Below are 11,572 nucleotides of genomic sequence, written 5' to 3' on the forward strand. Positions count from 1 at the left end.
GAGGGGTTATGGACAGGAAAGTACAAGTACTTTGTCACTTTCCATGAGGACCCGCAGAGTCCAGGTGGTATGAAGTACCCTCCACTTAACTTTGCCATTGGGAGAGACCGTGGATATTTGTTTTTTCCTGGAGCTCCCAGGTTCTGCCGTAAATGTAAGGGCTTTGGGCATATTGCGGAAGACTGTAAGGAAGAGATAAGGTGTGGCCGCTGTGGGCAGCCGGGGCATCCAGCCCGGGATTGTGACAACCCCATTGCGTGTAACCTCTGTGGGAAGGTTGGTCATATCTTCAAAGATTGCCCCATGCGTGCAAAAAAATCCTTTGCTGAGGTGGTTGGTGGTGGGCGCCCTCAGGGGGTACCTAAAGTGACCCTGTTGGGATTGCCGTCGGTGGTGGAAGACACAGTCACAATGGAGGTGGCACAGGTGGAAGAGGTGCTTCCTCATGGTGTTTGTGTGCAAGTTGAAGGGGAGGTGGAGGGTTCTGTGCCAGAGACTCCCGCCGTTTCATGGAGCGAGAGCTCCATGGAACAAGAAGGCAATGGAGGCCAGGGTGATTTTTCCAACTCCAGACCCTTGGAAGAGGTGTTGGAGGTAGCCCCTAAAAGACCCAGGACTGCGCTATCTCCGGCCAGTGAGGGTGGTGCGAGTCCTGGGCGAGAAGCTGTGTACCCTTTATCGGCTATTCCTGCGGACGTGGCTTTTTTAGAAGAAGCCGGGACTTCGGCCTTCACATGCGGCTACCGAAGTCCAGACGGTGTAGGATGAAGGAGAGATGGGGTGTGTACAGCCCACTCGCGTGCCGGGTTAAAATATGGGCTCCAAAGTTGCATGTAATGTCGTATCCTTGAATGTTAGGCAGATTGGATCCAAAGCAAGGAGAGCGGCTGTCCTGGACTTTGTAAAGAGTCTAGGAGCAGAAATATACTGCCTGCAGGAATGTGGCATTTCGGAGCCATTGTCTGACCGGGACTGGCCGCATGGTCAGCATGTGTGGTCAGGGTCAGACAAAAACAAGAACGATGGGGTTGGGATATTGCTGGGTAGTAGAGAGATAAGTTTAGAAAGTTATACTGTGGTGGAGGTGGGGAGGTGTGTAATGGCAGTGGTGTTGTATAGGGGTGTGCGGGTGAGGGTGTTTAATGTATATAGTTATACACAAAGGGAAGATAGGGCAAAATTGTTTGAAAAATTGTGTTTGTTTTTGCCTGGGAGGACTCCCACCATTTTGGCAGGGGATTTCAACTGCGTTGTGGAGGGATCTAAGGTGGATGGGACAGGGAGGAGGTTAAAAAATCTGGTTTCTGATTTTGCTTTATTGGATGCGGCTGTGGAGTGCTTGGGCAGGTCACCACCTGCGACCTATAAGGCTGACAGAGGTGGGGTGGAGTCTCGCATAGATTATTGGTTTTTTTTCTAAAAATGTAAAATGTACTGCCTTTTCCCAACAGGTAGTGGGGTTTTCTGATCATGAGTGTTTGAGAGTCTGTATTGAATGTGATGTGGAAGGGTTGTATGGAAGAGGTGTATGGAAGTTAAATGTGAGTCTGCTTGAGGATGTGAGAATCATGGTGGATTTTAAGTATGCTTATGTTAGGTGGAAAAGTAGACAAAAAGATTTTGAGAGTATACTGGGGTGGTGGGATTGGATGAAGGGGGAGGTTAAAAAATTCTTCAGAAAGTGGGGCTACAAAAAGCTGCCATATTAAGAAATAGGTACAAAGAGCTGAATATGAAAATAAATTGGTTGCAAAAGTTAAGGATGATTGGAGTTAATGTGGATGATCTGTTAGAGGAAGCAAGGACTGAATTGAAAGAAAGTATGGAGAAGAGAGGGAAAGAGATTATTTATAGATCAAAAGTGGAGTGGTTGGACAAAAATGAGAAGTGTACAAGGTTTTTCTTTAAGAAAGTGTGTGGTAAGAAAAATGATATGGAAGTTGTGCTAAATAAGGGAGGGGTGAGTGTGTATGGTAAAGATGTGATAAAGGAGGTGGAAGCATTTTATGGTGAACTATATGAGTGTAAATGGATAGACGAGAATTTGGTAGATGAAGTGTTAAATGGTCTGGAGAGTGAGATTAAGGAGAGTGATGGTGAGATGTTATGCGAGGATATTGCATTGGAGGAGGTTAGAAGTGCTGTGATGAGTGCAAGGAAAAATAAAACCCCTGGGAAGGATGGGATTCCGGTTGAATTTTATGTGAAAGCATGGGATATTGTGGGTGAGGATATGATGAAAGTATATCAGTATATGTGGGAGAATGGTAGGATGAGTGAGTCGATGAAAGAAGGGGTAGTTGTGTTGATTTATAAGAAAGGAGACAAGAAATGTTTGGGGAACTGGAGACCGATTACGTTGCTAAACACGGATTACAAGGTGTTTGGTAAGATTGTGTCTGGTCGTATGCGTGAGGTGATTGGACAGGTGATAGAGGAGGATCAAGTGTGTGCGATTCCTGTAGAAGTATGACTGATAATTTATTTTTGTTGAGGGATTTGTTTGGTGACTGCATGGATAGGAAACAGAAGTGTATGGTTTTAATGGTGGATTTTGAAAAAGCTTTCGATAGAGTGTCGCATGAATTTATGTTTAAAGTGTTAGAGAGGATGGGATTTCCGAAGAATTTTGTGGATGTGGTAAAGTGTTTATATGCGGATGTGACAAGTGAGTTTTTGATAAATGGGGTGTTGAGTGATAAAATAAGGGTGGGGTCGGGGGTCAGGCAAGGTTGCCCTATGTCCCCCATATTGTTTGTGAGTGTGATTGAGCCGTTGATGTGTATTATTAGAAAGGATAAGGTGATGAGAGGTTTGTTGATTCCGGGGAGTGGAGGGAAGAATGTAAAAGTATTGGGTTATATGGATGATATTGTGGTGGTGAGTGATAACATGGTAAGTATGAATAGGGCTAAATTGTGGTTGGATGTTTTTTGTGGTGCATCTGCTTTTAAAGTCAATTGGGATAAGTGTGTGTTTAAGTGTTTTGGAGATAAGAGTGTGAGAATGGACGGTGTTGAAAGTGAAAGAGGCGCGGTGAAGATTTGGGGATACAATTTAATGACGATCTAAAAGGGAATGAAAGTTGGAATGAATGTGGGATGCGAATTGAGCGTAAGTTGAATTTTTGGAGAATGCGTCAGTTAACTTTGGTTGGGAAAGTTTTGATTGTAAAAGCGGTAATTTTGCCTATTTTGTTATTTTGTGCGAATGTGTTCCCGTTTGCTGTGCGAAATATGAAAAAGGCTGAGAAATTGTGTTTTACGTTTTTGTGGGGTAGTAAGATGGAGAGGATGAAAAGAGAGGATGTGTACAAGTCTTGTGAGAATGGCGGGCTAGGGTTTCCAAATTTTCAGATTTTTTTGGGGATTAGTTATATTAAAGTTATGGTAGTGTTGCTGGAGAAAGAGAATAAGGCTGGATGCATGGTGCGGTATATGGCTGGGTGGATGTTGTATGGGTTAAAATGGGTGGAGAGGGATGCAAGGGTGCCTGTTGCTTTTAAGTGTCCGATATGGTATAAGAAAGTGGAGAAATTGGTGATAGAATTGGATTTGCTAGATGTGCCTGTGGATGAGTTTAGAGACAAAAAGAAAGTGATGAGGAGAATTGAAGCGAGAGAATTGGTGTGTAATATTGGTGGTTTAAGGGCGGATGAGGCTTTGACTGTTTGGAAGAAAATGAGAGTGAGTGGAATGTCAACAAAACAACATGATGTGGTATGGATGAGTCTGCATGACATTTTGCCAGTGAGACAGGTGCAGAAGAGGCGTGACTTGATTAGGTATGAGGTGTGTCCGAGGGATGGTTGTGGAGCTAGTGAGACTGTGAGACATATGATGTGGGACTGTCAGTATGCTTATGATGTATGGAAAGGAGTGGGAGGTTTGTGTAAGGAGTTGGCTGGGGTGACGTTCATAGACTGGAGAGTGGCTATGTTTGGTATGGGTGCTTCTGGTAAGATTAAGGAGAGAGTGATGTGGCTGATTATGGCGTGTGTGATGGAGAGTCTGTGGGATATGCGAAATTTGTGGGTGTTTAGAAGAAGGTTTGTGTCTGTTAATGAATGTGTGAAATTAATATTGTCAAGGTTGTATGTGGTATATTTGTGGGACAGACAGCGTGGTGGTGACCTGGACGCGGAAGGTGTGTGGAAGTTTAAAAAATGGAGATTTTTGGTGTATTATAAGTGATTTGGTTATGGTTTAATTTTGTGGAGGCTTTATTATAAGTTTTTTGTTGATGTAAAATTATGGGAAAAAAGACCATGATGATGAAAAGGTTGGATTAAAGAGAATGGTATGGGCAGTTTTCTGTTTATATCAGTTTTAACCAATCTGAATGGTTTTAAAAAAAAAAAAAAAAAATCTGTTCTTATCAGTTTAATATCTGATACGTCCCCTATCTGGGGACCATATATTAAATGGATTTTTAGAACAGGGAGATGGAAAAAGAGCTTGCTCTGTCCTCTCCAGGCATTGACCTGGTATTGCAGTGCCTCCAGGTTCAGTGCACCCCCTAATGAGTTTGCAAAAAACAGAGCAAAAGAATGAAGAAGGAAACAAGCCGGCTGCACCTGAAACTACTGTGTTGCAAGAAACATCCCTCGAGTGTGTTGTGCGCAGGTGGACCGACCCCGAAAAATTAGCCCGAGTGTGGCTACGAAAAGTTTGTTTGTCCAAGACTTGCTGGCCTCTGTTGCCATGGCAACCAACTGGCAGAGTTGTTTACAACTTGGCTGCCGGGCCAGTGCTGGTGATGTCATCGCGGGACGTGATGTCATCAAGGCTTTGCTGCTATACACAGCTGCCAGCACAACAAGCAGCTCAGTTGCAGCCGGTCAAGCGACCGAGCAGGTAGGTGGAAAGGTAGGTGCAGTTTATTAAACCGTTTCCTTTGGATTTGATTTCCTGGTGGCCGATGTATCCTGCTGATGCTGCCTGCCTACGGCTCCAGCTGGGAGAATTCACCCTCCATGTTCTTTGATAGATAGATTAGATACATTAGATAGAATAGATAGGATAGATTAGATAGATAGATAGGATAGATTAGATAGATAGATAGATAGATAGATAGATAGGTAGGTAGGTAGGTAGGTACTAATAATAAGCTAGCCAGCTAGGCAGCCAGCCACAGAGACAGCCAGCCAGCTACAGAGACAGCCAGCCAAAGAGCTAGCTGCATGTCATGTATGCCAGACAGAGACGGAGACAGAGACAGAGACGTGTATGTCTGCCATCCATCAGGTGGAAGCAGACGCAGTGTGATTGGGGGGTGGAGCTATTCAGATTTGAGAGCAGAAAGGAAGACAGAGGCAGTGCTAGGCAATAGGAGATGCAGTGTGAAAGCACGTCCGGTCCGCCATCTGAGAGGGTGGAGCGCATAATAGGGTATGTATGTCTGGCTTCGCCTTAACAAGAAGGACGTGGTGTCCGAGAAGGGGAGTTTTCGGGAAAGCGTTGTGGCCATCGCTTCTCGGCCTTTTGGCTAAGATCAAGTGTAGTATCTTGTCTTACTGAACTGTCATTCTGAAGAAGGAGAGGATGTCCTTTCTGGACTGCCGCAGGCTGGTCCACAGCCTGCTCAGAGACTATTCCATCATGGACAGATCGGACCAGGAAGAAGAGGATTGATACCCTCTCCTTCCCCCTCTCCCCTTGTGTTGTGTCGTCTTTCAATAAGCTTCGGGCCTGTGATTTCCCCCTCCCTACCCCCCTCTTTCCCACCCCCCTTACCCCATCACTTGTCTGTATTGCTTTATTGTTTGTTGTTTTAGGATTGTTAAGGTATGCGGGAATGCTAGTGTAGCGGGTGGTACGATGTATAGCGTAGGGAGCCTGTGCTGTATGTTGTACCATGGTGCTGAGTATGTAGTGTCTTATTTATTGAACTGTGCTGCGTCACAGTTTATGTATGCCTGACGACGACTGATTGTAATAAAGATATTTTCAATCAAAAATCTTGTCTTACTGAACTGCCTTGACTTGACGGCTCAGGTCCTGGGGTACCCCCTGCACTCGGCCTTTGGGCATCGGCGATTTAATTCGTCTTAAGCTCACTGCAGCTATTGGGTGTAGGGCTATTCCCCAGGAACGAGAGTGAACCTTCCTCTCGGCCTGCTGCTCGATTGTCCTGTGCCCGACGGTTTGACCGGAGAACCACTTCGATCCCGCCTGCCGACGAACGATCGACGAAGACGCCCCGGAACCCCGAGAAGGACGACGCTGAACCCCGAAGAAGCCGGCGACGAGGATTTGCATCTCTCCGCCCCCTTCGACGAGGATCTGCATAGCTCCGCCCACCAGGAAAGAGCTCGACCGGGAGAAGCGATGGCCTCTTCAGCAGCGGAGATGAAGAAGACCCAGCAGAAGGAAGCGAGGAAGAGCCAGGAGGCCCGGGTCGTGGATGCCTCTTCCTCTGCCGCCCCAGCTCAGCCGACGACCAGCAAGGCTGCGGATCCAGGCGTCCCTACACTGCGGCCCTGGATGCGCACTACGGTGGCCATGCGACTGAAGAAGGTGGATGGTAGAGAGCCGGACATGTCTGAGGATGTGTTCGCTAAGAAGATGCTCCTGGACCAGGGTTTCTCCAAGGCTGAAACCCTCAGCATTTTCTTCTTCACTGGGATCTTCTATGTGACATTTGCCTCCTTCAACACCTGCAGGAGGTACTGGGAGGCGGTAAAGGCAGCGAGGCCCGAATCCCCTTTCTCTCGCTTTGTAAGCAACTGCTTAATCCAAAGGGAGGAGAGGCGGGTGACGGTTTCAATCCTTAAACCCGTACATCCCAGGCAAGGACATCGCCACATTCCTTGCAAGGTACTGCACAGTGGTCAAGGAACCCTCCAAGATCCTGAGCAGCCTTGGATTCTGGACTGGCAAGTGGTCGGTGGTCGTGAGGCTCAACAGGGATGAGTCATCGGACGACGGTTTCCAGCACCTGCCTCAGGCTTTCTCTTTGGGTGACGCTCCAGGCTTCATCTATTACCCGGATATGCCGCAGATCTGCAGGAGATGCAGCAAGAAGGGTCATCAGGCGAAGGACTGCAGCGAAGATTCCTGTAGAGTCTGCCGAGTGCCGGGGCATGGGACCAAGGACTGTCCGAAGGCAAAAACCTGCAACCTCTGCGGCCATGCGGACCACAGCTACAGGGCCTGCCCCCAGAGGGAAAAGAGAACGTGGGCATCCGTGGTTGCCAAAGCTCCGACCGGCCAGCAGCCGGCCGTAGCCCAAGCAGCGCAGAAGCCCAAGGAGAAGAAGAAGAAGGAGGGTAAGAGGACGACGGCCCCTAACCCTCCCCCCACCCCCGCCCTCCCTACCCCTTCCCTCCCTACCCCTTCCCCCTCCCCTCCTTCCCCCCCTCCCCCCTCTCCCTCCCCGCCCACCCCCACTGAGGAATCCCTCCCCTATCCCATTGCCTCAGTGGGTCCCCTGTCCCCGCCCCTACCCCCACCCTCCACCCCACTCCCCCAACCCAGCAGCACTAACCTTTCCTCCCGCTGCTGTGGTTCTCTCCTTGGAGGATTTTCCCCCTCTTGTCGCCCCACAGTGGTTCCCGACAGGAAGAGGAAAGTGAGGGACAGCCCATCGGCGAGGACCTCAAGAAAAAGATCATCGAGGTCTGCGAAGATGACCTCCCGGAGGAAAGCGACATGGATCAGGTTGGTGGAGAATCTGGTCGACGAACCGGAGGCTTTCGACTTCGAGGACGTCCCAGAGAATGCACACCTGAAAGAGGCGCTGGAGGAGTGCATACGGGAATGGTCGGGCCGGCGGGCCCCGAAGAAAGAGGATCCGCCCGACCGGAGTGGTATCGTATGAGTCTGTGACTAACCCTTTTCTTTTCTCCCCATGGCTAATCTTTCCATCTTTAGCTTAAATGTGCGGAGTATGAGAGATAGGTCTAGATTCCAGACAGTTCTTTCGTTTTTAAATGCTCAGTTGTGCGATGTGTATATGTTGCAGGAATGTGCTCTGTCCTCTTCTAGGCCCTACAACCATCTGGCAGGCAGTGGTCCCACGGTCCCTCCTACTGGTTCCGGCGGGGGCGACTGTAAGTCCGCAGGGGTCGCCATCCTGATCAGGGAGGCAACTTTACACTTGATTCTGTTCAGGAGCTTGTCTGTGGCAGATTGCTAATTGCAGACGGCTCTTGGGCGGGGGAGCCCGTAAGGCTCATCAATGTGTATGCCTCTCCTGAGAAGGGTGCGCGGTCTGGAACTATTCCAGGCCCTGCGGGCCCAGCTCGCAACCTCCAGGGCTGTAGTGTTGGGTGGGGACTTCAACTGCCCCATTGAAGCGGACGGACGCAGTTCTGGGACATCTGTTCAAGTTGGATGTCACATCAAACTGCTCATCGAGATGGTGACTGAAGCATCCTTGCAGGACGTTGTTGGGTCCATCGGGAAACGGCTCTGTTAATTATACATGGAGCCGCCCCGATGGCTCGCTCCGTTCTCGGATTGACTTTGTGTTTGCCTCTCGAGCAGTCAGGCAGACTAGGCACTCTATGGTTCCCTGCTTCTTCTCTGACCACAGGGCATTCTGTTTCAAGGGGTTCTGGGCCATGGTTTCCCATCTGGCCCAGGCTCTTGGAAGCTGAATTGTGCTCTACTGGCTCAGGAGGAGGGTTCTGGAGGAGCTTAGGAGAGGCCTACATCGTATGGCGCAACGATAAATGTATGTTTGGAGCGTGTTTAGTGATTGGTGGGAATTTGTTAAGGTTCAATTTCGCAGTTTCTTTCAGGCAAGAGTCGTCAACAGGCGTGCGGAAGAAAGAGGGACTTCAGGAGGCTGCAGCGCGAGCTGCGGTCACTGCAAGACCTTCTCGGTGCGGCTGGGACGTGAAGGAGGAGCTGGAGGAGACCAAAAAGAGCTTGCAAAGGCACTTTGAGGAGGAATCCAAGCGAATCGTCTTCCGTTCCAAGGTGGAGAACCTGGAGAAGGGTGAGAAATGTAACTCGTTCTTTTTCAGGAAACTCCACGCCGGCCACACGCCCCTGACTGAGCTGCGGGATGAGACCGGAAGTTTGCGGAAGGGCAAAGAGGACGGATGGGGGTTGTCACTAGCTTTCTACCGCAGCCTCTACGCCCCGAAGACCACCGACTCCGAAGTGGCCGACGAGTTCCTGTCAGGTATCACTAACGTTGTTGATCCCGCAGGTGCGTCGGCCATGGACGCCCCCTTGACGGTGGGGGAGCTGCTCTCTGCCGCTAAATCCTTTAGGCCTGGCAGGACCCCGGGCAGTGATGGTCTCCCAGCGGAGCTCTATGTAGCGCTGGGGATCTCATTTGCCGGACCTGTTGGAGCTGTACGAGGAGATGGTGGTGGAGGGCAGAATGCCTCCGTCGTTGAGGGAGGGTTATGATCACGATCCTGTATAAGCGGAAGGGGGAGAGATGTGACTTGAAAAATTGGCGTCCCATCTCTCTCTTGAACGTGGACTACAAGATCCTCAGCCAAGGTGCTGGCCAACCGGCTGAAGAAGGTCATCGGTCGGGTCGGTCCATCTGGACCAGACCTGTGGCATTCCGGCCGCAGGATCGCAGACGTGAGCCTCGCCCTAGTGAGGGACACTGTCCATTATAACAAATCCAAAGGGCCGCCGTGCACAACGCGGCCTGTCACCTTGATCAAGGATAAGGCTTTCGAAGCCGGTCTCTCACGAGTTCATGGGCCGGGCACTGCGTAGGTTAGAACTTGGTGAGATGTTTTTGTCGTTTTTGTTAACGTGATGTATTTTTGATATTTCAGCAGGTACGGTAACGGCTGGAAGACTGACCCCTTTCCGTTCTTTCTGGGTCAGACAAGCTGCCCTCTCTCACCTCTCCTGTTTTGTTGTGTTCTAAGAATCCTTCGCGGAGGCTATAACGGCAGAACGGAGAGATCCGAGGGATCACACCGTACCCGGACCCGATCGACACGAGGTCAAGGTGCTCGCTGTACATGGACGACGTGACCGTCTTCTGCGCTGAACCAGCGTTTCGATGACGCGGGGCAGCTCGTCCAGACCTGCGAGAAGTTCGGAAGGCTTTCAGGGGCAAAGAGTCAACTGCGGGAAGTCGATGAGGCCTCTACTCTTCGGTGATTGGCACCTGGCTTCCTCCGCCCCTTCACGTTTACCATCGAAAACCGGACTTCTCAAGATCCTTGGAGTCTGGTTCGGGAAAGGAAGGCGCGGCCTCAATTCCTGGGAAGAGCGATTGGCTAAGGTCAAATACGAAGATCGGGCTGTGGAGCCTCAGACACGCACCATTGAGGGCAAACATTGGTCCTGAGGAACGCAAGTTTCTTCTGTGCTCCAGTACAAAAAATAACACACGCACATGCCTGGCCCCCCCCATGTCACCGTCTGCAGGGCCATCACCAGGACCGTGTTTTGTTTCATCTGGGGCCTCCAAATGGACAGAGTGAGCGCTCCGTGGATGTACAAGGAACCCCGCAAGGGCGAAAAGGTGTTTCCGGATATCCCTACCTTGCTGCGTGCAGCCTTTGTATGTGACTGTGTGCGGAGACTCTGCAACGGAAAAATTGGCCTCTGCGGGCAGGTCCGATGTCCATCGCCTGTTCTCCTCCCCCTCTGGAGGGGTCTGAGCTGGACAAGTGGGACAGCTCCATACCCTTACAACTGGCAACACTACCCTGGTTCTACGGGGCGTCGTCCAAGTTTGTGAGGGAACACCAACTGAGGGACTCAAGCCAGACTTGTGGAAGCCAAAAACTGTCCACAAGCTCATCGAGCCCAGGACTCTATGGAGCTCAAGCTCGTTCCAGGGCTCCGTGGCGGCACCGCAGAGAGTGTTTTTCTGTATGGACTATGTGGCTTCGGCGAAGTTTACCAACGTCACCAGACTTGTCTTGGATGGCCATTCATGGGGGACTTTTGCCTTTGAGGTCAGTCATGCATGCCCGCAACCTGTGCAAAACGCGGTACTGTGCCCCCGGGTGCCCCTTCGTGGAGGAAAACCCATCTTTGCACCTCTTTTTGGCAGTGTCCTTTTGCTCAGGGCCCTGTTGGAACCCCTGGACCTTGAACTCAGTGACTGTGTGCCCAGGAACAGGCTAACGCACTGCGCGGTGCTGTACGGCCTGTTCCTGGGAATTTTCGGCGATGATTCAACCCGGTAGGCCTGGCGCCTTATGAACTGTTTTAAGGACGTATAGTGGCTTGCCAGGAACCGCCTCATTCTGAAGAAGGAGAAGGATGTCCTTTCTGGACTGCCGCAGGCTGGTTCCACAGCCTGCTCAGAGACTATTCCATCATGGCAGATCGGACCATGAAGAAGAGGATTTGATTACCCTCTCCTTCCCCCTCTCCCCGTTGTTTTTGTGTTTCTTCAATAAACTGCGGGCCTGTGATTTCCCTTCCTACCCCCCTCTTTTCCCCCCCCCTTACCCATCACTTGCTTATTGCTTTATTGTTTGTTGTTTTAGGATTGTTTGGTATGCGGAATGCCTAGTGTAGCGGTGGGTATGATGTATATAACGTAGGGAGCCCTGTGCTGTATGTTGTACCATGGTGCTGAGTATGTAGTGTCTTATTTATTGAGACTGTGCTGCGTCACAGTTTAT

The 11,572-nt window shown here is 50.2% G+C and overlaps 2 pseudogenes; both read left to right on the forward strand.

The window, feature by feature from the left end:
• The first annotated feature begins 4,319 nt into the window (after nucleotides 1-4,319).
• Nucleotides 4,320-4,520, forward strand: LOC138773560 (U2 spliceosomal RNA; annotated as a pseudogene).
• A 947-nt stretch (nucleotides 4,521-5,467) lies between these two features.
• On the forward strand, nucleotides 5,468-5,599 carry LOC138773686 (U2 spliceosomal RNA; annotated as a pseudogene).
• The last annotated feature ends 5,973 nt before the right edge of the window (nucleotides 5,600-11,572 follow it).

The sequence above is a fragment of the Dendropsophus ebraccatus genome, chromosome 14, assembly GCF_027789765.1.
Source record: "Dendropsophus ebraccatus isolate aDenEbr1 chromosome 14, aDenEbr1.pat, whole genome shotgun sequence".
Taxonomy (NCBI): Eukaryota; Metazoa; Chordata; class Amphibia; order Anura; family Hylidae; genus Dendropsophus; species Dendropsophus ebraccatus.